At 39.1% G+C, this 25602-nt stretch overlaps 1 long non-coding RNA gene across 1 annotated transcript; it reads left to right on the top strand.

The window, feature by feature from the left end:
• Positions 1–54: 54 nt before the first annotated feature.
• Positions 55–21145, top strand: LOC112317561 (uncharacterized). Its single transcript, XR_002976126.3, has 2 exons — positions 55–251; positions 20467–21145. It is a non-coding gene; the product is annotated as an uncharacterized lncRNA (long non-coding RNA).
• The last annotated feature ends 4457 nt before the right edge of the window (positions 21146–25602 follow it).

The raw sequence follows: 25602 nt of genomic DNA, 5'->3' as shown, positions 1-25602 counted from the left end.
GACAAAACCTCTGGTGTCGCGGTTTTCTATCTGAAGCCCTTTTCACAGTCCTCTCAGTAGTGCAAGTTCCTTTATTTGACTAGCACTAAAGGGCCAAAGAGACAGGTTTGTTTTCTCACCCAAAAGTCTTTCCTGAGGCAGCTGTCAGATACACGCTGAATGCACAGCGCTGCTTGAAAAGGAATGTTCAGAGAACAAATAGCCTTTTAAAACTCTTGGGCTGGCCTGGCCTCTTCCAAAGCTAAAAAATGGTGAGTCAGGATTTTTGCGTTCACGCTCGAGAGAGAGAAGGCAGATGTAATTGGGGAAAGCTCTGGCTGACAGAAATGGGAAGGAGACAAGGCCGGAGTGGGCGGGGGACGGGGGAAGTGGTGCCTGTGCTCCCTCGGGGGCCAACAACGCACGTGCGGGTCGGCTGTGGGTTCCCGACGCGGGACGCCACGAAACCCTCTCCCCGGTGAGAACAAAGGCAAGCGCCGAGCGAGAGTCTGATTGGTGCTTGGTCCTCACCGGTGGCCTTCGGGCCCCGTAGATGACTTGCTTCACCCACTGACGCAGAGCTCCGTGCTCACTGGAGCTCCAACTCCCGGCCGGGCCTTAGCTGTGACCGCGGAGGACTGTGCATTATGACATCACCTGTTTTCGCTTTTTAGAACACAATCAGTATTCTCGGCTTCTCCTGTTTTAAAGGTCTCTAGTGTACGCAGATTTCTAAAGGCCTGCAATTCGCAGAAGGAATCTTTGATGATTTAAAACAACGGTATCACTGGTTTGCATTTTTTTTATTTTTAATTTAAACAACTACCCCGGTGTACTTTGGGATTCAGTGTGGTGTTGTGATGCAAAGTCAGAAAGGTACAGAGGGAGGAGCTAGCAAGTTTAGGATATCAAAGCTACCAAACTGTGTGGTTAAAATTGTCAATCTCATTTTTTTTTCCATCAGCTGCCTCCTCTTTATCCCTTTTAGAGATCACCAGGCATAAATCAAGTCTATATGAGAAACAAAGGAAATTGAAATCTGCCAGCGTTGGGTTTAAATAGATTAAAATAGACTGGAAAACCCCCAAAGGGTCTAAGATTTGTGGTTGGGTAAATGTGTTGATCCATTAAACTAGTCATAGCTGAAGGTCACTTAATGCTATGTAGACTAGAATATATAGCCTAGAATAGCAATGGTGTGGCCAAGGTGCTTAAAATTCAGGTAGGAGAAACTGTAAAAGCAAGAAGGTTCAGCAAAGGGAGAAATTAATCATATACTCTTCAATGCAAAGAACCAAGAAATTCAGGAAGAAATTAGCAAGGCCCAGTTTTCCTAGAACTGAAACACATATGTGTCTCCAGTTAGTGGTAAATTTCTTGGACTATATTCCAAACTTGTTCTGTCTTGTAAAGCTGATTTTATGTGAATACATTTTAAAGGAAAGAAGAAATTGAAGGATGAAGTGAATTTTTTGCAGAGATTGAAATTTCTCCAGTAGTATTTTAACTTCAAATTGTTTTCTGTCTTACTCTTTTCATAACATTCCCTTTTACTGATAGATAAATCCTTTAACAATGAAGCCCTTTAAGTTCTTCAATAACTAAATACCCTAGAAAGAATGGCCAAGAGAGTTCATCCCTATCCAATTAGATCCTCTAACAAAGGTTACTAAAGGGAAGTTTTAAAGGAATATCTTAATGGATATACCAGTATGGTCCGTGCACATATGTGACCTAACGATGTTTCTCTCCACTAAACTCCCCCACATTTTTATAACGTTAATTGTTTATTATGTCATTTATTGGCAGTTAACCATGTACTGCTTTGTGACACTTCTTATACTGAACTGTTCCATAAGTGTTTATGTTTCACCCCGAGATTTTCAATCAGGTAACTTGTTCTCAATACACAGCAACAACCCTTTCTTCTGGTTCTCCCACCCTCAGGCCTATCATACTTGTTCTCCATTCTCATGGTAATTTTCAGCTTCCCGACCCTTTCCTTCTCTTCTATTCCTTACCTGGTCTTCCCTCTTTCCCTAGCTAACCTGGATATCTACTAGAGAATGGGACTTAGAGAATAAGTGACTCGCAAATAAATCCTGGATCACACTTGTCAAACCAACTCAAAAAGATTCTGGAAGCTTTGCTAAAAATAATTGATATTTATTCAAAGGCCTTAGGGTTTATAAACTAGAAGCAACAACTAAGCATTAGCCAGAGTTTTCCAAAGAAGAAAGAAAAGCTGAGGGTTCTTATATTAAAAAGTACATTCTTGAGAAGAATGAGTCCTGCAGTCTTAGCCTCTGGATTGGTGCGAATCCTTGATAGTCATATGAAGGATTACCATTTATAATTATCGTTGGTGGTCTAGATGGTGGACATCACGTGGTCTGGATGCATGACCATTCTTTCCTTAGTGTTTCAGGGGATAATCAGAGCGTTATCTGGAAGTGTGATGTATATACAGGCATGATGCAGGACTGGAAAGTTCAAGAATGTTTAAGTTCCCAGACTAGTGAGAACTAGAATAGAATTGTTTTCTCATACCTCAGCCTACTTGATTTTAGTAATTTAGCAGTTTGACTGTAGTACTCCCCTTTATTTCTTCACTCGACTTTCATTTCCCCCATTTTGATCAGGATTTTTCTCTCAGGAAACATCATAGATCAAACAAGATTTTGAAGGCACTTGATGCCAAGGTGGCAATGGCTTCCGTGGGTTTATCATGTCCCTTGGAGGGGGGGATATGGATTAGAAACATGCTTGCTACATATGAATTTATAGTCAGCTCAATAGTTGTGTTAATTTTTAGATTGAAACATGAGGAAAGGACCAAATGAGATATTACTATTATATATCAGTTTTGGAAACCAGCTCAGTCTTGAGAATAGGTCAGTTCAATTAAACAGTTGCCTCTCATTTCAGGAGTCAGCAATGCAGATGGCTCAAAATAGGTCTACTTTCAATAAACTTAGCTTTCTACTTACATAGGAGCAGCATAAATAATAATTAACCTTATAAGCTCTATTAAATCTACTTTGCTGGAATTTCCACAAGGACTCTTCAGATTAAATTTTGAAAGGTCTCTGAGGCCAGAAAAGCCAGGCAAAGATTTGCCATCACATTCTGCCTGCAATACCTATAGAGTTGGATGAGTTCCTTTCTTCTCAATGCCCCGAAAATATCTTAAGATTCCTGCACCTGCCAGGAACTGACCTGCTTTACTCACCTGGTAAGGCTGCTGGGAATCTTGTAAGTAAGGTACCAGGTTGATATTTCCAAGGGTTTTATTGGCTTCCACAAGACAGTTGTAGTTCCTTAAAGCTGTCTGGTTGTATCTGAGTCTATGCATGTCTTTTTCAAATGCAACATTTCAGTCAAAGCCTTGGTAATATAACCAGTTTCCAATTATGTCCTCTTACAAGGAGAACAGATTCAGCACTAAGGGGTCATTTTTGAGAAGAATGAATTTCATCCACCTGTGCCACAATCTTTATAGATTTTGTTCCTCTGTCCTTGCATGAAGGTTAGCTAGGGCATTTCCTTGATACTCAGGTTCAGTCCTTTTAGGATGAGCCTCAATTTTGACACAGACATCTTATGCCAGGACATATTAGACTTCCAGAAATTTCTCACAAGTTCTGGAACATTTATAATATACACTGTACAGACACAATAGAAAAGATGGCTTAACGTTTATACAGTTGACTAAATAGAATCAGTTGGAGAGGTTGGAACTGAGTATTATTGTGAAATAATACTTAATGATCTATCTATTTGACCAAAGTAACAATGAAAGATTTTAAAGATAAATACAGAATGTTAGGTCTTACCATGGAGAAGATTAAGTTTTCTTAACTCATCAAGACCTGATTAAGGTGACATAAAACACAGAAAATTATTTTGATAAAACATAGAAACTTTGCTTTCTTGGCAGAAAACTTTTTACAATATCTTATCAGGAGCAGACCAATCGTTCAAGAAAACTTTATCCTTTTAGCAGGCAAAAGAAAATTATTTTAGTACACTATTGATATTACAGCTTATTTTTTAAAAATCCTTCTAACAAATTCAGTTTTATCTAGCTTGATTGCACATTAATTTTTTTCCCAAGAACTAATTTTTTTAATCTTCTAAACTTTCCTTGTGCTTCTTAGTTTGTCTCTTCTTACTCAAACGTATATAAGCAGTTTGTCTTAGAACAAACCATTTTCTTTTAATTTTTTTCAAAAATGAACTTTATACCTTCTTCTACTGGAAATACATTATTTTCTCATATTAATTAGCATTCCTAACCTTTAGAGATCTTAATTTTAAACTATAACTAAAAAGTAAGCACTTAGCATTTTTAGGTTGGCCAATTTATGAATACATTTCATAGCCTTTACAAAAAAAGTTTATTTTACTGGACAATATATTTCTTAATTTTTAAAAACATGTGCTTCCTCAACAAAACAAAAAACATATTAACAGATCCAAATTTATCATATAGTTTTTCTGTAATAAGAAGTTGATAGTAGAAAAACATAGATTTACTTAACACAACAATTAATGTTTCAGTATTTTATCTTATTTGGAAATGATATTGAATAAATTATTATTTAACTTAAGTTGGCAAAATTCTAAAGTTCCAAGCTGGTGAAAGATTTGGGGAAACTATTTTAAGTATATATAACAGTTAATTATTGTTAAAACATTTCATCTAAAAAACTTTTTATCTTACAACTATTTGCATATGAGTTCTTAATAGTTATGTTTGGATTAACCATGAAAACTCCATGAGATATCAGACAATTATAGTAATCGACTAATTGTTATCACGAGCTACTTTCCTGCTGACAAATTTTGTAATACAGATAATATGAACTTCTTTTGTAATCCCAGGTAAAATAAAAATATTATACTTCATTCTCATAACTCTAAAGACATTCTTATTTAACCAAACCAAGCTCAGACCAGTTTTACTATAAAACATTTTCTCAGATTAAGTGATTCTAAAAAGCATGTAGATTGGTTTATATTATACTTTTGAGAACTTATATACAAGCACTTAGTCCCCGTAAGCCAATTAAATAGCTTTACAAATTAGCGGTATTATCTGAAAGTAGAAGGTAGCACACAATACACATGAACACACAAACATGCAAACAGATACCTGATTTGGTTTTTTAATTTTTTTAAATTAAATTTATTGGGGTGACACTGGTTAACAAGATTGTACAGGTTTCAGGTGCACACTTCTACAGCAGATCTTCTGTACACTGTGTTGTATGTTCACTACCCCAAGTCAGGTCTCCGCCCATCACCATTTATCCCCCCATGCCCTTCTCCCCCTCCCTTTCCATAGATTTTTTAACCTTTCAACCCTGAGATAGGCACGATAAGGCAAAACTCACTGATTTATAACAGTTAAGTTTATTCATTCAGATGGTTAGAACTTTTTCTTATTAATACTTGTGGCGAAGACAATTAAGATTTGCATTTACCCTTGACAAATAGTCTTGGAGCCAGATCAGTAGTTTGTGCTTTAAAAAGCCCTTGTTTTTTATTTGTTTTTCCATCAGGATGAGGAATTGAGGATGGTAAAGATAGACGGGCTTTGAGCTGCTTCAAGAGTTGCATTTCTGGTTTTACAAAGATTCGTAAGATTATGACACTTGCTCTTAACTCCTGCAAACCATTGGATTGTAACTTCACAACCATCCAGTTTTGAGATCTACTCATCCAACTACATTCTCCTAATTTGCTTCTTTCCCTCTGGTGCATAGTTTTATTTTATCTTAAGGGAGGAGGCTTTAAAAAAAATTCCTATTAGACTTTGAATTTTTATTTTCTAATTTTGCCAAACTTGTGATCATAGAGATATTAAATTTTTTGAAATACCAGATTTCGGGAGGGGAAAATAGTAAGACACTTTAAAACATCTGCTCAGGTGACCAAAGTTTCTTTTCGGGTTCTTTTAAAACTATTTGGATAGTCAATTTGTCTTTTAGAATCTGTGCATGTCAATGAAAAGAATGCATTCTGTTGTCCCCAAGAGGTTTGGAATTCTCTCTTTAAGGAGGGCCCTTGAGGTGCAGACTTAAAGGTTTCCCTGAATGGCCTTTAGAGTTTTAAATTATTTTGGCTAAGTTGGTCGATGTTATGAAAAAGGCACAAGAGAAGGGACCAAAATGTTTGTGTATATAACTAGCTAGAGTTCCCAACTAAAGGGTGAAGATCCTATGCTAAAGATAAGTTCCCCTGAAAGATGTCATGGCTGGACAAAGACACAGAAGAGCAGTTGAGGCTGTTTTTGAATCATTGAATTTCTTAGAAGCCTCTAAGTACCAATAGAAAAATGTTTTTTCATTCATCTTGTTTCACATTTCTAAGATGCTCTAATTGTGCACATAAGTATACTCCTTTTGCAATATTGAAAAATCCCCAGAGTGGTCACTGTAGTTTCAAATTGTCATTCATATCAGAAGTCCATCTAGAAATACTTAACAGAGGATGGACCATAAACTCAGCTGGCATTCCAGAATGGGGTTGCCCCGCCATAGGCGGGGGACAAGGCACCCCATTGCAAAAACCAGTATCAGAGGACCCAAGAACAAAAGCTCTGAATCTCAATGAAGCAGAGAGGTTGGAACTGAGAGAACTCACCATTGAAATCCCAGAGCCACAGGGGAACGGAGCACAGAGGTCTTCAGCAATTACCTTACTCCAGTCTAAGGAACTGAAGCAGAGCGTTCTTCAAATTCCGTGACACCAATACCATATATGTCAAAATAACTGAAAAAATGTCTGGAGGCTTTTCTAGAAATAAATGCTAAAGATTTATTCAAGGGTCTTAGGGTTTACAAACTAGAAACACAACAAGGGAATGCCCATAGTTTTCCAGCGAAGAAAGGAAAGCTGAGGGTTTTTTATAAGTGAAAAGTACGTTCTGGAGAAGAATCAGTCCTGCAATGGCCTGGCCCAAAATGGTAATCTTCTGATGGCTGGTGGTCTGGATACAGGAACATTCTTTCCTTAGTCCTTCACGGGGTATCAGAGGATTATCTGAAGCTTTGATGCATATCCAGGCATTGATGCAGCACTGGACAATTCGGAAGTTTAAGTTCCCAGGCCAGTTGGAACAAGAATAGAATTCTTTCCTCATACCTCCACCTACTTGATTTTAATAATTCAGTGGCTTGGCCAGAGTAACTCCATTTGATTTTTTTCACTCTATTCTATTCCTCATACCATTAAGAGAGAAGGAAACAAAAGTCAATGCTCTTGATTTCACACAGACCAAAGGGAAACCCCACCCCCTCTTGTTGTCTGCTATGTCTAAACAACAAAGAACTTTACAAATGTGAGATATGGGTGTAAATTGCAACCAATGTTGAGAACTACTTTTAAATTTTTATTACAAGCTTAGGATAATATTCCATTAAGCAGTTTACATCATATTTTTTAATCTATTTTACTTGTCTTGAAATAGTCTAAAAATTTTTTTTCCATGTAGTTCATAAAATTGCATGGCGTGGATATACCAAACTTATTTAACCATTGAACATGTAGGTTGCTTCCAGTTTTTTATGGTTATAAATAATGCTTTGATAAGTTTCCTCATACATAAGTTTCTGGCAGCATCTCTGATTCCTAGACATGGAATTTCTAATTGAAAGGATATGAATATGGTTTAAAGCTCTTGATATAATTTGCTAAAATATTTCATGGAAAAGTTTAGCCAATTTGCACTCATCTCACGATGAATAAGAACACTCAGGGGACATTTGAGAGCACAAATTTGATCTGTCATTCTCCTGCATAAGGCCCACCAATAGTCCACTTACCTCTTCTAATGTCTTCTGCCTGGTGATTTCTTCTCCTATTGAAAGATCTCCTGGAAGAGTCAAGCGCTTGTCAAATTGTCCAGGGTAGCTCTCTCATACCTCTTCTTTAGCATCAAGCTCAGCATTAAAATGATTGCTTTAAATTCTATTTTTTTTCTCAGACTGTGAACCCCTTGAGGACAGGGGAAAAGTTACATGCACTCTGTATTCTAAACTCTTAATTCAACCCACAGAGAAATGCTTAAAAAGCCTTGGAGAAAATAATGAGTTTTTGCTCTTACTTTCCTGAATACACCATATATTCTCCCAGGGCATCTCTTTTGAATCTCTAATAATAGCCACAGGATCTTATAAAAAGGACCCAATATTTGTGAATTGAATGTTTGTGGAGCAGAGAGATTGGATTTATGTTATTTTCTGTCACCAATTCCTTCTCTGACATTGATTACAATAAATTATTATGGTTTAGGCTTGTTATCTCCTTTGTAAAATGAAGGTTCTTGCCACAAACCAAGGGTTGGGGGCAAATTTTTATGTTCAGCACTTTTCAAAGCAGTTATCCTGTTAGTAACAGCTTTGACTTTTGGACTTTAAATTGTTTACTTCTCTGCATATCTTCATTCTACTGACCTAAGAACTGGGCCCCTTTATAGTTCGTAAATGATTCAATTGAAAAAAAAAATCAATTACTAAAGATATTTTTTAAATTCCATTTCTTGAGACAATAGGTCATTTTCTAACATTTTGCCTCCTCAGACTTCTTTTTCTGCCTCCGGGGGCACCCAAAGCATTTGGACCGCAGGCAAAGTGCTACATTATTTACAAATTTACAAATACTGTTATTTGTTTTGTGCACAAAGGAATTTGCACTTCACACAATTGTAAATTGATTGCTCCCTTTGTGCTGTTAATTAGAATCCTGCTATTTTTTTCCTAGCGCCCAATACCAACAGTACTCCAAAGGAGAAATAAAGAGGATCTAATTGAAGAAGGCCTCTGTTTGGGTGCCCATTCCCATCCTACCCCCCTTAATCTCTCGCCTCCACCAAAAAAAAAAAAAAAAATCTCACCAAAGCCCATTTTTCAAAGAACAAATTATCTGCCAAGATCCAAGTTTCTGTTAGTCTTCTCTTTTAACTTCTCATTTCAGAGCTTCCTACGTTTAACCCCACATTAAGCAGACTATGAATGACAGGCTTACAGATGTGGGGTTTGTTGTTTGGCCAGCGCAATGTTAGCCTCAAAATGCCTTAAAAAAATTGAATTACTTAAAAATGTTTACAAGTTAGGAGATTTTACACCAAAAGTCTAGGTTTCTAATTTTTCTTGAAAAATTGTGAGATCTGGTCACAGCAGATTCATACTGCCACATAGCAACCATCTATTGGGGCCTAGTACCTGCTATTTGAGTTTGGAAAGTACTTTCTAGTTTACCAAATTTTCTGTCATTCCCTGGGGGTTCCATTTTGCCACTTTATTTACATTATCTTCTTGACCTTTGTAGGGATTTGCTACCACTATAAACTTTCTCCAGCATCTAAATTACTGATCTGTTGGTTATCAACTTAACTTTAATATAGAATATTAATTAAAAATAAACTTGTAATCTTTAGGCTACAGCAAAGGTTGAGGACAGGGGTCAGATGCAAGGAATATCATGATGTATAGAGCTAGGCACCCTGGCACACACATGTCTGCGTGTATGTGTACATAATACCACCTAAAAAAGAACTACTATGTTCTTTATGCTGCTAGCCCCACTCCTTATTCTAATTCTGTCCACATTTCCATTCTAGTTGTATTTCTAAGAAAAAGGGACCACAAGGAGTGTGGCAATAGTGGAAGAACATTGAGGGTGTTACCAATGATGGGCATTATCATGTAGACGCAAAGAGCCCTGACTTTGGAGTCAGACATGCATTTGAGTACTGACTACCCTGTGCTAGATATGTGACCTTGGGTAATTGAATTTCTCTACACTTTTGTTTTCTCATCCGTAAAATGGAGTAATAATGCTACCTGTCTTAAAGGGTGCTTATAAAAATCAAATAAGATAATATACTATAGTTCTCAACGAAGTGACTCGAACATTGTAAGCCCTCAAAAAATGTTTCCTTCTTTAAGAAAAAATATAAAACTAGACATGCAATACTAGTTATGAAAGTGAATCCAGTGCTTATTTAAAAGGAGCAGCAAAATCACAATAACTTATTAAAAATTGAAAGTACCATAAACACCACCAAAATCCAAATAAATAAATATTGTTTTAGTTTTTCAGTCCTCAAGTGAGCATTTCCTTTACTGAGAGAACTCTGCCTACCTCCTTGCTGCTCGGATAATTAATAAATAAATAAAACATTTATTAATGTTTATTAATTATCTGACAAAACCCCCTATTACATTTTCCCTACAGCTTTGGGGCTTTATAGTCTGATTTCCTCTCCATATGACAATGATGTTGAAATATTATCTTCTACGGAAAGAATAAGATGATTATCTGACCTCTCCCCAAGCACACCCATCCAGTGCTGAGCGCCCCAGGACACACAACCGTCATGAAACAGCCTGTAACCCTACCTCCTTATGACAGGCTGCTGGTGAATTGGCCTGGCGGGCAGTGGGCCTAACCCTACAACCCATTCTTGTTTTGGGACAACTTGAAATAACAACCGCACACGGAAATGGCTGACCCGCATACATACATATAAGTCACTAAACTCAAGCTAAAAGTATCTTCATCTCAACTGTCCCATAGCTTCCCCCAGTTATCCAGCATGAAAGAGAGTTTAAAAAAGGTGAATTGGAGGGCAGAGAAACTGTGGTCTTTACCAATAATGGTTAAAATATCTTACTTTTGAAATGTAATAAAAAATGACCACATGAACACATTGCTCAGGCCTTGGAGGCACCAATGCTAGTGATGGGCTCTAAAGTTTAAACTTCATTAAATTTGTGGTCATCCTATGTGTGAGTAGAGAATTGCAAAGATCTTTCCAATTTTAAAATTCTGTGCATTTGTTTTGTCTTAGTATTTTTATGAGACTCTAGCATGAGTAGGATGTAGGGTAGGTAGGAGAATATCTTTACGTAGGCAGGGAGAAGAAAAAGCCCCTGTACTCTTCAAAATTCCCCAAAGTTGTATTGGTTTTCCTTTGTTCCCTCAGGGGTCATTTATCCTGTTTATCTCCTTGCTGGTTCAAACCCACTCTCCCAAATTCTCAATATCCTTCTTTTTGAGATGAGGAAACTGAGACCAAAATATTTCATATATGTTAAAGAAAAGAAAGGTCATATGCTGGCTGTCTAGGTGTTCAAAGGAAAGTGGATGAATAAAATGAAATATCCGTATGAGAGTAAGAAAGTTGGGAAGTAGGATCGAGTTAAGGGAGTAGAGAGGAGTTGCAGTTTGTAGACTGAGAATTTAGATGGAATAGTGTTCTATCAGGAGGAATTTGCAGGAAATCAACACATAGGACTGAAGTGAGATTGAAGGGGCCCTTAAAACAGTCTACTTCAAACCCTTCAATGTGACTATGGTACATATAGACTCAGAGAACCTTCAGGGACTTATCTTATTCACCTGAGTATTTCAAGTACCTGGAATCCAAGAGGTGCTCAAAAACTTGCTGGATGTATTAAAGTTTGCTAAGTAAAAAGCAAGTGAACACATTATTTTTACCAATGAAAGTTCCCAAATTGTCTTAGAATTGTAAAATTATTTTCATGCACATGTAAAATGTGTCTTGTTAGTAAGAAGGAACTTTCAGCATTTATGGGTGTGACAATAACAAAGACAGCAATTTCAAAGATAAAAAGTTGGCCTGGAATAATTCATTCCTACATGAATTGCAACCTTGGAATCACAACAGCAATTTGTGAGATTCTGGAAGGCTCCAAATTTGGAAGGATATGCTTTGAAATATATACTGTCCAGATATTCTTTTATTGACTCATTTATTTATTGGACACTTACCAAGTAGTGAGTCCTGGTGACAAAAATAACAAAAGACGGTTTATAATCTAATAGTGAGATTGAGGTATAATCTCTGCATTGGTAGTAGCTAAATAAAAAAATGGGGACTAGAGGGTAAAAAGGATTATTAGCAAAGAGCTCAGAAAGATCTTTTGAGCATTTATTGCCTATAACCGAGCGCCTCTTTGTAGTAGTGATGGAACTTTGATGCAGAATGTTTGCTGTGCATCAATGCAATTTACAAGTCAACAGGAAGAAGGATTAACCCGTATAAATATTAGAGAGTAATACAGACAGTATATGATAAAATCACCTACTAATTCCATGTTCATTACTTAATTCATTCTAGCATTCATGCATTCATTCACTTTGTGGAGTACAAATCTTTGTGGAGTGCATAGCATGTGTCAAGCACTTGGCTGGTCATGGAGACAAAGTGATGGACTGAGAGTCAGGCTCTTCCAGAACTTATAACCTAGCACAGAAGATGGACTTTAAACCAGTAATGCTAACATGGAGGGAAAACACAGGAAGGGAATGTACAATAGGGAAATTTAGCCCAGTCTAGGCTTTTCTAAGGAAGTGAAATATAAACCTAGATGGGCTATCCCCTAATTTCGGACAGTGACTTCCACTTACTCCATTGACTAGGTCCTTTCCATTTGCAACTCCCAGTGTTTCAATTCCCCCTTTAAATATAGTTCATGCCCCAGTTATGAAATTCCTAAGAATCCTGGCTTTTTATATTGCAATAGATACACTTTTATGCTAGAAACAATCCCTCCTTTCTTTTCTAAGAGGTACTATCCACCAGCATTTTTAGAGAATATTAAAAGTACTTCCTGGTTAAAGAATATCACTTAACATCATTATTTCACTCTTACCAATCTCCCTTAGTTCTCCGCTTTGCTAGTCCCACTTGTGTATGTGCAAGTTGCACACATGTACCATTTATAATGTGTACACTTATATTATCTCTCTCAAGAATGTAAATTATTTGAAGATAACCCTCATATCTGTATATTCTCTAGTCCTCGTAACACCCACGGTAATATTATAATCACAATAGGTGTTCTAACAGAAGCAACTACTGCCATATACTGAGCGCTTGCTATGTGCCAGTCATTTTGCAATAATCAATATACATTATCTTGCTAATATTTATAAAACCCTATAAAGTGATTATTATCTCCATTTTACAAATGATTTATATGGATTACAAATTTGGTCAGATCACACATTTATTACAAAACAGAGCTGTGATTTGAGTCCAGATTTGCTTGATGCCAGCGTTTACACTGTTCTGCAGTCCTGCCTTGGCATGATATAGTAGGTCATTATTGTAAATATTCTTTGAACTCGTTCTCTGTATCAGGTTACCAAACTGTCAGGCCACAAGCCTGCACCAAATATGTATAAATAGGCACTTGTTTTATTTGCATTCTTATTGAAATAAATGTTATGGGGTTTGGCAAAGAAGTATCCATATTCCCTATCCTAACATTTTATTGTCCGTGGACATGTTACTAAAATACAACAATTGAGTGATTCTAGGATGAGAAAAATACGTTTGTTGGTTCTCTAAGTTGAAATTTCAAATGTTTTGATACATAAACCTAAAGATTGCTAGGCACTTGGTTAGTCATAACATGGTGGATGTAATGGAGATAAAGTTGATAAAATTAAGGAAAAGTGGAGAGGAGAAAAGGTGCTGCTGCTACTCTCTCTCACATGCTGTATCAAGGATCATCCAGATCTATTGTGATTAGCTGAGATGAGCTCCTCTAAGAAAGGAGCTGGGCCCCCGGCCTGCGTTCCTCAGTTGGTTGGGCATCGTCATGCAAACTGAAAGGTCTGCGGAAGGCAGCCAGTCGATGTTTCTCTCTCACATCAATATTTCTCTCCCTCTCTTCCTCCCTCACTTCCCCTCTTTCTAAAATCAAAAATAAAAACAAAAAATTTTTTAAAAAGAGAGATGAATAAACTGGTTTCCACATAATCTACCAGCAACCTAGATATATTTATCTCAGTGTGTCCCATCCATATTTCTCCTCTAAAGAGATCTTTCTACTCGTGGCCTCGTTCTAAATAATCAGACTCTATGCTGTGTGTTTGCCCTTGTTTCAGATGAGTGGACTAAGGTGTAGACACTTGACTTTGAAGATGGTTATTCTAGAACCTGGCCAGCCATCTGTATGAACTACTTAAAATGTAACTTTAAATGATAATCTGGGCTAATCAAATGCCTTTCTTGGAAACTTGGCAGCGGGAAACTAACACACTAAGCCAGTTGGCAGCAAAGTCAGATTGTGAGAGGATGCCATGAACCATATGCAAGCTCAAACTACGAAGGAGCGGAGCAGATAGAGAGGAAAGGTTGAGGAAGCTGCTGGGGAAAGGAGATGGGGCATGCACAGAGAAAAAGCAGACACTGTGACACTGGTGTTTAGAGCTGCCTTCAACCTTGGTGGGTTTCCCGTTCCAATCCTTGCTGTGCATTCTTGTAACCACTCCCGCCCCCTCCCCCAATCTAATATTCTCTCACTGCTAATTTTGTGAAGTAATCTGAGTGTGCCTCTGTTTCTTTTGACCAAAAGAGACAGACTGAAGCAATCTTCATTTCCACAGCAAGCACTTACAAATATATCAGTCTTAGTTCTCATTAGTAAATGGATGTGAAAGTCAGACATTCTAAAAGAAAAAACTAGAACTCACTGAGCCAGAAAAATCCCATTTTAGTTTTTGTTCATAAAAAATTCTTATAGCCTATGTTTCATTAAGAAACTTTGCTCTGCAAAAAGCCCAAACGTTTTAGAACAGTTCTGTATTCCGAGTTGGAGAGTGGAGATTGGTAATCTATTACCCAAACTGCTTTTCCTCTCCAGGTTTAACGTCAAAGTGATTCAAATATGTTTACACTAGCAACTGCCTCTGAAGAAAACTCTAGAGACAAAACTTTCTCCCATTCTATTTTTTATCCTTCATTCAAACTTAATACCTGCTGGCCCAGTTTAATGATTTTCTAGGGGTTTTGAACCAGAAGTATTTTCTTTTTTCACGTTTTTTTAAAAGATTTTATTTATTTATTTTATAGAGTGTGGAAGGGAGGGAGATAAAGAGAGAAACATCAATGTGTGGTTGCTTTTCATGTGCCCCCAAATGGGGACCTGGTCCAGAACCCAGATATGTGCCCTGACTGGGAATTGAATTGGCAACCGTTTGATTCATAGGCCGGCACTCAATCCACTGAGCCACATTAGCCAGGGCCAAAAATATTTTCTAAAATAATGACAAATCAAAATTAAGCTTCCTTAAAAGTTTCCAAGAACCAAGTAGTCAAAAAATGATAGGGTGAATGAGGGTGACTGTGTCGTTTGCAGGTTAAAGATCATTATGGTGGTCTTAATGGGATATTAAGGGGACCAGGCATATATGAGGAGGTCATTTTGTTTTAGAAACATAAACGTACATAAAATTTTAATTTGACTTAACTTATCAGATCTGAAATGTGCCTAAACAACTGATCCGTTTCTGTAGAGCCAGTCACTAGCCATAGAGGAACTCATCTCAGCTAACTAACCATTATAGATCTTGACTTTGTTGGTTTCTATTCATTTCTGTGCCTCTCTTGCCTTGTCTCTGCAGGAACACTGGTCTTTCTTCCCTTTATAAGTCATGTTCTCTCTGTGTCTCACTGTCTCTCTGTCTGTCTCTCTCTCCCTCCCTCCCTCACTTATTTATATTGGGCTTATTTTGAGCTTAGCAACCCTTGAACCTGTTCTCTTATAGGTAAAATACTTCCTAGGATTTGTTACAAGTTTGGAAAATAAAGGGGTACTTCACCTTACCAGTGAGGATCATCTTCGCCAGATCTTTGAAAACTGTGTGGTCGAGAAAAAGAAATGATGCTTCTCCCTGGGCAATAATACTAGAAGGGTTCAGGTGGCGCTGGACTTGCTGCTGATGAGATAACTCTACTGTTCTTTCTGTATATACACAACCTGCCCCTTTGCATTTTCTGTTTCTCTGAGAAAATATGAACATCTAGAGATTCTCATGTTTAGGGGGAACTAGAACTGAGGAACAGAAGCAAATGGAAACAGTTTATACAAGTTGTTACTTTAGCGGTGACCTGAAATGTATTTCCTAAGAGTTCTGTAAGGGTGAACGTGAAAATCTGTTTTCTCTGGTGATATTGTATAATCTAGTCATTGTTCAAAAGTCTTTAAATTTCATTTTTTAGTACATTCTTTATAGGGTTTTTTTTGAGGATTAAATGAAAGAGTAATACATAGTGCTTAGAACAGTGTCCCTCCTATGAGAATGCAATAAAAGTTAGCTGTTATTATTTCTCTAAGGTTTCACACAGCAATAATATATTTTTTCAATAGCAATTGAAATTCACTTGAATTTTAGTGTTTTGGGTTCCCTTATGCTATTTACCACTGTTGGTTTGATTTAAAAGGGCCTCACGTACTTGTTGACGTGCATGCTTTATCATCAAGCCTCGTTATTGTATTTGTGTGTAAAGGTGCGTTTTTGTCTTCTATTAGTCTATTCAATCACGTTCTAGATAGAGAACTCTGTGTCAAAGATACTGTTGAGTAATGAAGGACCTAAGTGCTTGGATAAATTAAATGACAACAGTGAATCCCTCATTCTAACCTCTCTAGAGATGAAGAAAGGCAATCTTCTCTAGAATATGGACTTGGACATGTATGTAGGTGTGTGTGCGCAATGCACACACACACACATATGAATATGTACTTTTATGAGTCTAGCTCACAAGAATTTCTTTTTTTTCTATGCTAGAGATAGTATGCCATAATCATTCTGCAAGCTTTTAACTGAAGAATTGCAGTTTGCCAGTTAATTAAAAGGAAATAATATTTCCATTGAAGAGCTGAACTTCTGAGGTGTAGAGGGCCTTGGAATAGTTCCAGACCTTTGCTTACTAGCCAATAACTGATGAGTCCTAGTTTTACTCTGCTAGAGGCGACTACCTTCCATGATGTAACAGAATCATGAAAGATAATATACCTGATCTGTTCTGTATGATTCAAGCAAGAACCTAACCATATTATAAATAGGTCTGGTTTTTAAAATACAGGTCTAGGCTAAGAGGGTCGGTGGATGGGCTGGTTGGTGGATGGGCAGGATATATAGAGCATGGACCAAGCCACACGTTCTATCATCCTTGCCTTTATGATTGCCTTCTGTTTATAGAAGCCTATTTGTGAGTCTTCCCTGGTCATTGGGCAAAATGCCTTATTTATTTCCTGGTTGTTTATAAAACCAAGGAACCAGGCCACAGGATATTTATACTGTTGTCTATCAAAGCATTCACTGGGAGAGGAGATAAGCAATTCATCTGCCAAAAATATCATGGCTTACAAAGTAAGAATGCACGTGGAAAAGGTCATTGCATTACCAGTACATAAGTAAATGATTTTGCAATCTTGAGCAAACGACGTAACTCATTTACACTGATTTCACGTTCTTCAGATGTCATGAGCATTAGTTTTTGCTGTTTCACTATCATTCTTAGCCCACTGTGCAGTGATATCACAGGTAAACGGGCTGAAGCAAGGTGTTGAGCTGGATCCTCCTGAGAGCATCAAGAAAAGTTTCTTCCCCTTTTCAAAGAACTAAGGAGTGTATTTAGCAAAAAAGATAAGGTTCTAGATGTGGAGGGTAACATGAGGGGTAAGATTTTTCTAGGTAGAAAAAGCAAAGAAGTGCCTGCTTGGGTGGGCTGCTACCATAGCTGCTGCCTGAAGCAGCTCTGAATGAAGACCAGCCATCTGCTCCCCTACATAGGGCAACAACCTGAGGTGAGCCCAAGCTGCCAGCTCCTGAGCCAGTTCAGCACCGCCTCTGGTCTGGTCTCTTTGCCCTTTGCCTTCAAGGCTTCAGCAACATCATCCAGCCTTACTCTGGAGTGAGATCAGGTGAATTCCTCAGAGCCCATGGATCCCAATGGCAGGTTGGCCACACTGACTTTGTGTGGCTGAATCTGCTTCTGGGCTCTGGATCAGTAAGATTACATGATTTCAGATCCTTTTACTGCCTCTTGACTTTGGTCCTGTCACTTACCTAATTCCAATTCCACTTTTCCATGTTCCTACCTCCCATCCTGTTCACCAATCTGCTGCTTTTCCACATTATCAGCCCTACTCTCTGCTACCTTCTAACTATAACAAACTGCTAAAACCAAGGACCTTTGCTCTTCTTATTCTCCTCAAAAGTCACCCCAAATATCCTGGAAGCAAGGTAGAAGTGCTTAAAAAATATTTTTTTGCAGGAAAAAGCCTTATCTGTAACATGGCCTGTTTGCCACTTGATGTAGTTCTTGCTCCTGCCAGCGGGACAGTATGGGTAGGATTTTTCCCAGACCCAGGCTGGCTGAGTCAGCTATTGCTTAAGGAAAGGAGGGCAAATGTCCTTGAGGAATGGTAATGGAGGCATTGGCGACATTCGCGTGGTGGGAAACTTCTAGGTTACCTCTGGCCCAGTTCATGAACAGAATGTCAGCCCCAGCCATAGACTTCCAAAGGAAACGATCGTTTTCGTCCTTAGACTGTCAGCTTCACGAGGGCACCCAGCTCTGCAGGAGCTGCACTCGTTCCCGTACCCACGTGGGTAGAACGGAGCCTGTCCGGTTGCAGGTGCTCATTAAGTCTGTCTGTTTCAATTGCGACCTGATGAAGTTCTTATTCTAGTACTGTGTTTCAACAAGGCTCTTCGCCATTAAATAGCACAGTGTCAAACGGATGCTGCGGACTAGTTTTGAATAAGCTAATTAAAAAACAGAAAAAATGACCATTGTATCCATTACAGGGCTTGAATGGACATGAGCTTCTGAGGGCTGCAAATGTATTTTAGAGAACAGGATTAGGCAAAGTAGAAATGTAGTTTTAAGGACTATCTTAAAAATGAAGGTAGTTGATAAAGAGAAAATTTATTTTTAAATTATAGAAATGTTAAATTGATACAGTTTCCTGTTTGTCTGAAATGCCAACTGTTTTCTTAGGTCTTAATATGTTATTCCAAAAAAAAACAGAGGAGAGGAGGTTTGCATTAGATTAAAAATCCCTACCAAATCTACAAAGTTATAAGACTATGATTATAAATGATCAAAAACTGTAAATAAATAAAACTGAAGACTTTATTCTCTCTTTTGGGAGCCTAGCCAGAGAACAAAAAATATTAAACCGAAGTCTATGACTGTACAGCCTTGTATCTTTGAATTCCCTGAAACAGTGCACAAAAATTTTGTGTATGTGCATTTTTTTTCCTTGAGGAGCAAGGACCCAGAGTTTCCATTAAATTTCCAAGGTAATTTGAAACCTCAAAAACTTTATAAGCCATTGGGTGATAGATAACATTTGAGATTGTCTTCTTCTAAAGCTTGACAGAAGACTTTCTAGTGTCAGGCACGATGCTAAACATTCTACATGTATTACATCATTTAACCTCAGCTTCACAGTATTGCTGATTTTCTCCAAGTCTTACAGCTGATAAATAGTGGAGCTGGGATGCCAGCCCAAGCTGAACCAGAATGCCAATCTTTTATTCATATGTAGAAGACTTTCGTTGTCAGTAGATAGAACACTTATCCAAAGCCAGAGCCTTTTCAGTCTTAGCCATCATTTTCCCTGTAAGTCATCTTTTCTATTTATATAGTAACTGCTTCCTAAGCATCCTCAAGCCTTACCATACCAGGAAGCATTCCTCTGTGGAACCAGCCCTCCAAAGCACAGAAGCAACTCTCTCCCGACCATTCACCTCAGTTCCTTTCCATTGAACAACTAGGCTGCAGTAAGCATAATTTTGTTTTCGCTGTCTATTCTAGACTCAAGTCTGGCCACATGGCACAAATGGACAAGCCATACATTTGGAGAGGCTCCAAAAATCCATCCTAAGCACTGAATGGTCCTGGCCCTGTTCCAAAATTGTACTAATCTTTCACAGATTGTGATTCCAGACACGTTTATACCTTCGCCCCCAGGATAATGAAAATCAAAAAAGAGACAGAAATTAAAACGTCAGACCAGCTGGGGCCACAGTGTGGGCCAGCAATTACAATGAAACTCATTGCCTCTCAGAGCACCTGAGTGCAGCACATCTGTGTTTCTGGCAGAAGGGATAACAAAACAATCCAGAGCAGTTTTGTGCGTGTTCCTTAGCTCAGTGTAAATACAGTGTGCTACTTGACAATAGACACTAAACTTCTAATGAGCAACAGGAAAATTTTAAAGAAGAACAGGTGAATAGCGTAGATTAGAATTCTGGTAAGCTTTGTCACTCAGTGACCACGGCCGTCACTCAGGACTGAAAGAACCTGACATATGTGACGGAGGCTGGAGAAACAAGTAACATAAAGCATTGTTGCTCTCTGCCTGAGGAAAGTGTATCGCCCAAAGCTTCTCACCCGCTGCGGATTCTGAAGGACGAGTAGTATGCCATGTCCCTGCAGATAGAGAAAAGAATGTCCCCGGCAAAGATGACCCCCGAGAGGTCATACACTCTGTGGGATCATGATCGTTCAACACATGAACCTGAAAAAAATAAGTGAAACTAAGGGCCGAAGTCAGAAGTATGGGTGACATAAGGGATCCAATGGTGTGGGAATCAAGATACTGACAATCTCCTCGCTTTCTCCTTTCTTATTCTTTACAGACCCAGACACTGATAGAAGCCACTCATTTCACCCGAAGTAACCTGTTGGTTTCTGTGCTCTGGAGGTGCTGATTTATTTCAGTGTCTGTGATGTTACATCTGTGAGTCTTTGCTGGGCTTCAAACTGAATGCTCCAAGCAAGTGGATACCTTTTCTTCTGGAAGGCCGCGCAACACTGAGATTACATCAGCAAAAACATCCTTTCTGCCAATCGGCATCATAATTCAGAGACACAGCTGGTCAAGTGAACAAAGAAAACTGATGGTCATAAAGGAGATTGATTAAACTTTTGCTTTATCTTTTTGTCCCTGGATACAACAATATGGAGATAGGTCGCTTTTTTACAATACTTGCCACCTGCTTTGCCATTGTTGTTTTACTTGGCTACCTTCTCCAAGCGATTATAGGCTTCATGAGGACAGTTTTCCTCATTATTGTATCATCAATTCATTAAAAAATTTTTTTGAAGAAATGAATAGAGGAAGTCAATGCTGAACAGTCTTCTGGTCAGTGTTAGAGAAATAGTGAATTCTACTCGGGTTAATAAAATGTGGATTGAATTGCTCAGGAGATTTTAATAACCAGTGGTTTCACCTGAATTTACACCATGTGTAAATGCAATATTGAATGTAGTTATACATCCTACAATAAGAATAAATGTTCGGGCCTTGGTAGCTAACTGCTGATTTTGTCCTCTGGCTCTTATTTTATTTAGCCAGTTTTAACCTGGGAAATTGCCCCACCACTCACTCCTTCCCTCTCAGCCCTGGCCTTGTCCTCTTCCACACACCTGCACCCCACCTCCCCTCAAGCAGCAGGTGTAGTGCTGGTATGTGATTCTCTGTTCCAGCGGAGAACGGCCTTCCTGGGATGGGATCATGGGGACCTGTGCAGCCACAGTTATAAGTCAATCCTGTAAGAGGGGCACTAGAGCAAGAGGATGTCCTTCTTTTTCGCTTGGGAGAGACATGAGCTCAGGCTGTGGAGTTCCCATAGTGCAGCCAGCACAGGGGAAGGTGGGGGTGGGCAGAAAAAAAGGAAAGAGAGAGAGAAGGGCCTAATGATACCTTTAGGGGCAATAATTCACCTACAACTTACCGTATTTTTTGGACTATAAGACGCACCAGACCATAAGAATACCTAGTTTTTAGAGGAAGAAAACGGGGAAAAAAAAACCCTGCTTCACCACCGCCCCACCCCTGCAGAGAGCCAGGTAAGTTACATTCAGACTATAAGATGCACCCCCATTTTCCTCCCAAATTTGTTGGGGGAGTGCATCTTATAGTCTGAAAAATACGGTACTTTTTTTTCTGTCAGTTGCCACAAAAATAACTCGAATTGGTCTAAAGACTGTGTTGTGTGACTCAGTTTTTGTATTTGTAAAAGAAAAACAACATTTAAAATGCTTCCCAGTTAAGATCAAGTTAAAGGAGTTCATCATCACTAAGCCTTATTATATGAAATGTTAAAGGGATTTATCTAAGAGAAAGAAGAAGATCAAAAATATGAACAGTAAATGACAACAAACTCACAGCTCTCAACAACTGAGCCCAAACAAAAACAAAAACAAACTAAGCAAACAACTAGAACAGGAACAGAATCACAGAAATGGAGATCACATGGAGGGTTACCAGCAGGGAAGGAGTGGGGGAGGGGGTAGGGAGGGTAGGAATGGGGGAAAAGGTACAGGGAATAAGAAGTATAAATGGTAGATACAAAATAGACAGGGGGAGGTTAAGAATAGTATAGGAAATGGAGAAGCCAAAGAACTTATATGTATGACCCACGGACATAAACAAAGGAGGAGGGGGAGGCAGGTGGGAAGGGGTGTGCAGGGCAGAGGGGAATAAAGGGGGGAAATGGGACAACTGTAATAGCACAGTGAATAAAATAGATTTAAAAAAATAAATAAATGTCTCCCAGGGAAGTGAAATTTGGTACATCCTGGTCTTGTTAGTATAATCATCATCATTCTTTTAGACCAAGATCTCTGCCCTAGATATAATCTGGAGCTTCTGGGGCTACAGATAACTCAGAATGCATATTATCTCATCTGACAGCTCCATATGAAGAAAGCTAGCAGGACTCAGTTGTTCACTCAATAAATATTTATTGAGCACCTACTATGTACAGGCACATCTTTTCTCCAAGCTCCATTTTCAGACCATTTTTTAAAGCTGTTTCTCATATCATGGGGATTCCAGACCAGTGCTGGCATTCCTTCCTTAGAAGGGACTCCACTGTGTCAAAGCAATCCCTTAAAATGTGGCATCTAGAGCAGAGCAAGATAGCATCCATTCATTATGTCACACATTCCTAAGTGCCAAGCACATGCCAGGCATGAAGGTTAACAGGGATGAGGGAGACACAGTTTTGTGTTTCGAGGACTCGCTGACCAAAAGGAGGAGGCTGACCTATAAATGAGTTAGTCCAGCACAGGCAGCTCCAGTGGCGCCCAAATGAAGGAGTGATCCATTCCCCCCGGAGAGGCGAATCCCGGAAATGCTTCCTGCACAAGGAGGTTGGTCAGGATAGGAATGCAGACTTCTGACAGACAAATGGAGCTGGGAGAGGGTATTCTATGGAGAGTCAGCCACCTGAGCAAAAGCAGTGAGGAATGAAATAGCCAAGTAAGTTCAAGACTCTGAAAAGGCTTTGATAGGGCAGGAGTATGGGCTGTGAGATGTGGGTACAGAAGAGGTAGGGACCAGAAAAGTAAGCAGGGTGGAGCCTTGAATGCCATACTGAGAAGCTTGAATATTCTTCTTACAAGTTGACAAGGAGTCTCGAAAGTCTTTAAAGAAGGGGGGACAACATGATTACATTACAAGTTTACATTGTAGAGAGACACTTTGAAGGTATAGGGCATAGGGGCTGGACCTCTAGAAAAGTGAGGCAGAAAAACCAGCTGGGAGACCAGGTCAGCTGGCTAAGAAATACATAAGGCAAGAGCTGTGAGGATGGAAAGAAGGGGGTGTAAAGACAGAGAGGACACATGGATATGCTGTGCTGCAGGACATGGCCACTCAAAGTGGATCAGAGAACCAGTAGTATCAATGTCACCTGGAAGAAACGCAGGGCCTCAGGCCCCACCCCAGATCTACTGACTCAGAATCTGCAGGTTAACAAGATCCTCCAGGAATGTTACAGTTAGAGAAACACTAGCCTGGACACTTGGGCTTCAGGGATGAAGACATAGGAAAGCTGAGGTCCCGCAGGGAGTTCACACTCTAGCAGGGAGGCAGATTTGCAACAATGCTTCCATGGTTAACAGTGAATGATGGCTGTAATAAGTGCTAGAAAGGAGACACATGGGGGAACTGGGAGATCATGCAATTGCGGGTCTTATCTGGGCTGAGGTTTCAGGGGAGGGTTCGCTGGGTAAATTAAAGCAACATGCAGAGTGAACCTGGAGAAGCAGGTGGAAATTTGTGGGTCTGAGAGGATGGGGAGGAGTCTTCCATGCGGAGAGACCAGGACTTGTTCCAGCTGGAAGGGACATGGAACCCGAAGAGCTGGAGCCAGAAGAGCCCTGTCAGGTAGGGCTTGAGGTCGGGCAAGGCATCTGGTCGCCCTTCTAAATCATGCAGCAATTTTGATTTTTATCTTAAGAAGAAAATGAGAGGAGAAAGCCTAGAGCAATATCAGGCAGGCTGTACATCAGAGGAGCCCCGAGAGCCTTCCCTGGTGGTTCTGACCACAGCCCATTCGTTAGTGGAGCCCATCGCTCTAGGCTTCCTTTCTTTTTCAAGTTTTGACACCATTTAAGAAAGTTCTATTGAGCTCATACTCTGTATTAGGCCCTTTCCAGGCAGAGGAGGGATATTCATATATTTAAGATGTGATCCCCACCCTTAAGGGTATTACAGTTTAGTAATGACCCTTTGCTCATTAAGCTTATAGAAAAACCAAGAGCTTCCCATTAGTCATTTATTCCCTACGTCTTCCACATAGACTGCTTCTGAGCCAGTGTGCTCCCCTCTTGTTTTCATATGTTTATTTTTTTAATACAAATTTACATTTTTCTTGGTTTCAGGCCATTCTTCTAGCCTGCTAGACCTTTGCAAGTCTTGCTTCACTCATCAATTTACTGCCTCTTTCTAACAAATTTATGCCACAGGCAGACCCAGTGAACAGGTCTTTTTGTTAATTTAATACCCTGTGTTAAAAATTGGTGACAGGCTCTTAAGCCCTGGAGCATGGCAGTAGTAGAAAGGCCCTTCTGGGTGATTATTGATTGATTAATCCACACATGTTAGGTACCACAACGGTATTTTTTTCCTGGGAAATGTTTCCCTATCTTGTAGCTAGAGGTAAGTGCACTATTGATGGGAACCCACAACACCTGAGAATACCCACATCACAATCCCTATGAATTGCATTTTAATTTTGTTACACCTCTACTATTAGTTCGGGGCCGCCATTTTTACTCATCCTGGCATTCCTAACCCCAAGCACAGGGTACTGCGTATGGTATACATTCAATAGACATTTGTTCAGTGACTTAGCCTGCATAGTTTTTTCTGGACTTGCAGAAATTGTACAAAACAGCCAGTCTATTTGATACATTTCAAGGATTGAAATAGAAAGTTGAGCCCTTCAGTCTTTTCCCAGGTCTGCAGCCAGTTTAGCTCTCTATGAATTAGAAAAAGGGCTCACGTTCATTTCCCAGAGTAGGCCCCACAGTATGGTATACTTTGTTCTCTGTACCATTTCCTGATACTCCGAAAGTTTGCAGTCTCTTTAGTTTACCCTAGGGATTCTACAAGTGTGCAGTGAAATCAGGAGAAAAGATTCATCACTGATCCCCAATTTCAATGACAGGGTATGTCAAAAGGGCTGGATTTTGCCAGTAGAGCTCTAGTTAACAGGTACACCAAATATTCAATACAATAAAGGCTATAGTTTAAATTGGCGAAGCTCATTAATAACAGACACCAGAAGATTCTTCCTTTTGATGTTAATATCTAGACTTATTTCTAGTTTTCCATACTATCCCTAACAGTCTCAGTTAAAAAAAACAAAACACTAAACTATGGGTACCACTCATTTCTGAAATTTGCTTTCATGAATTCCTCACTGCTTTGACTTTTTTCCCCCTTATTGCATCTGAATTTCTGTCAGTTTGGCAAAAAT

Source organism: Desmodus rotundus, chromosome 5 (genome assembly GCF_022682495.2).
Source record: "Desmodus rotundus isolate HL8 chromosome 5, HLdesRot8A.1, whole genome shotgun sequence".
Lineage (NCBI taxonomy): Eukaryota > Metazoa > Chordata > Mammalia > Chiroptera > Phyllostomidae > Desmodus > Desmodus rotundus.
Note: the sequence above shows the minus strand (reverse complement) of the source record. Positions and strands in the feature narration are given on the sequence as shown.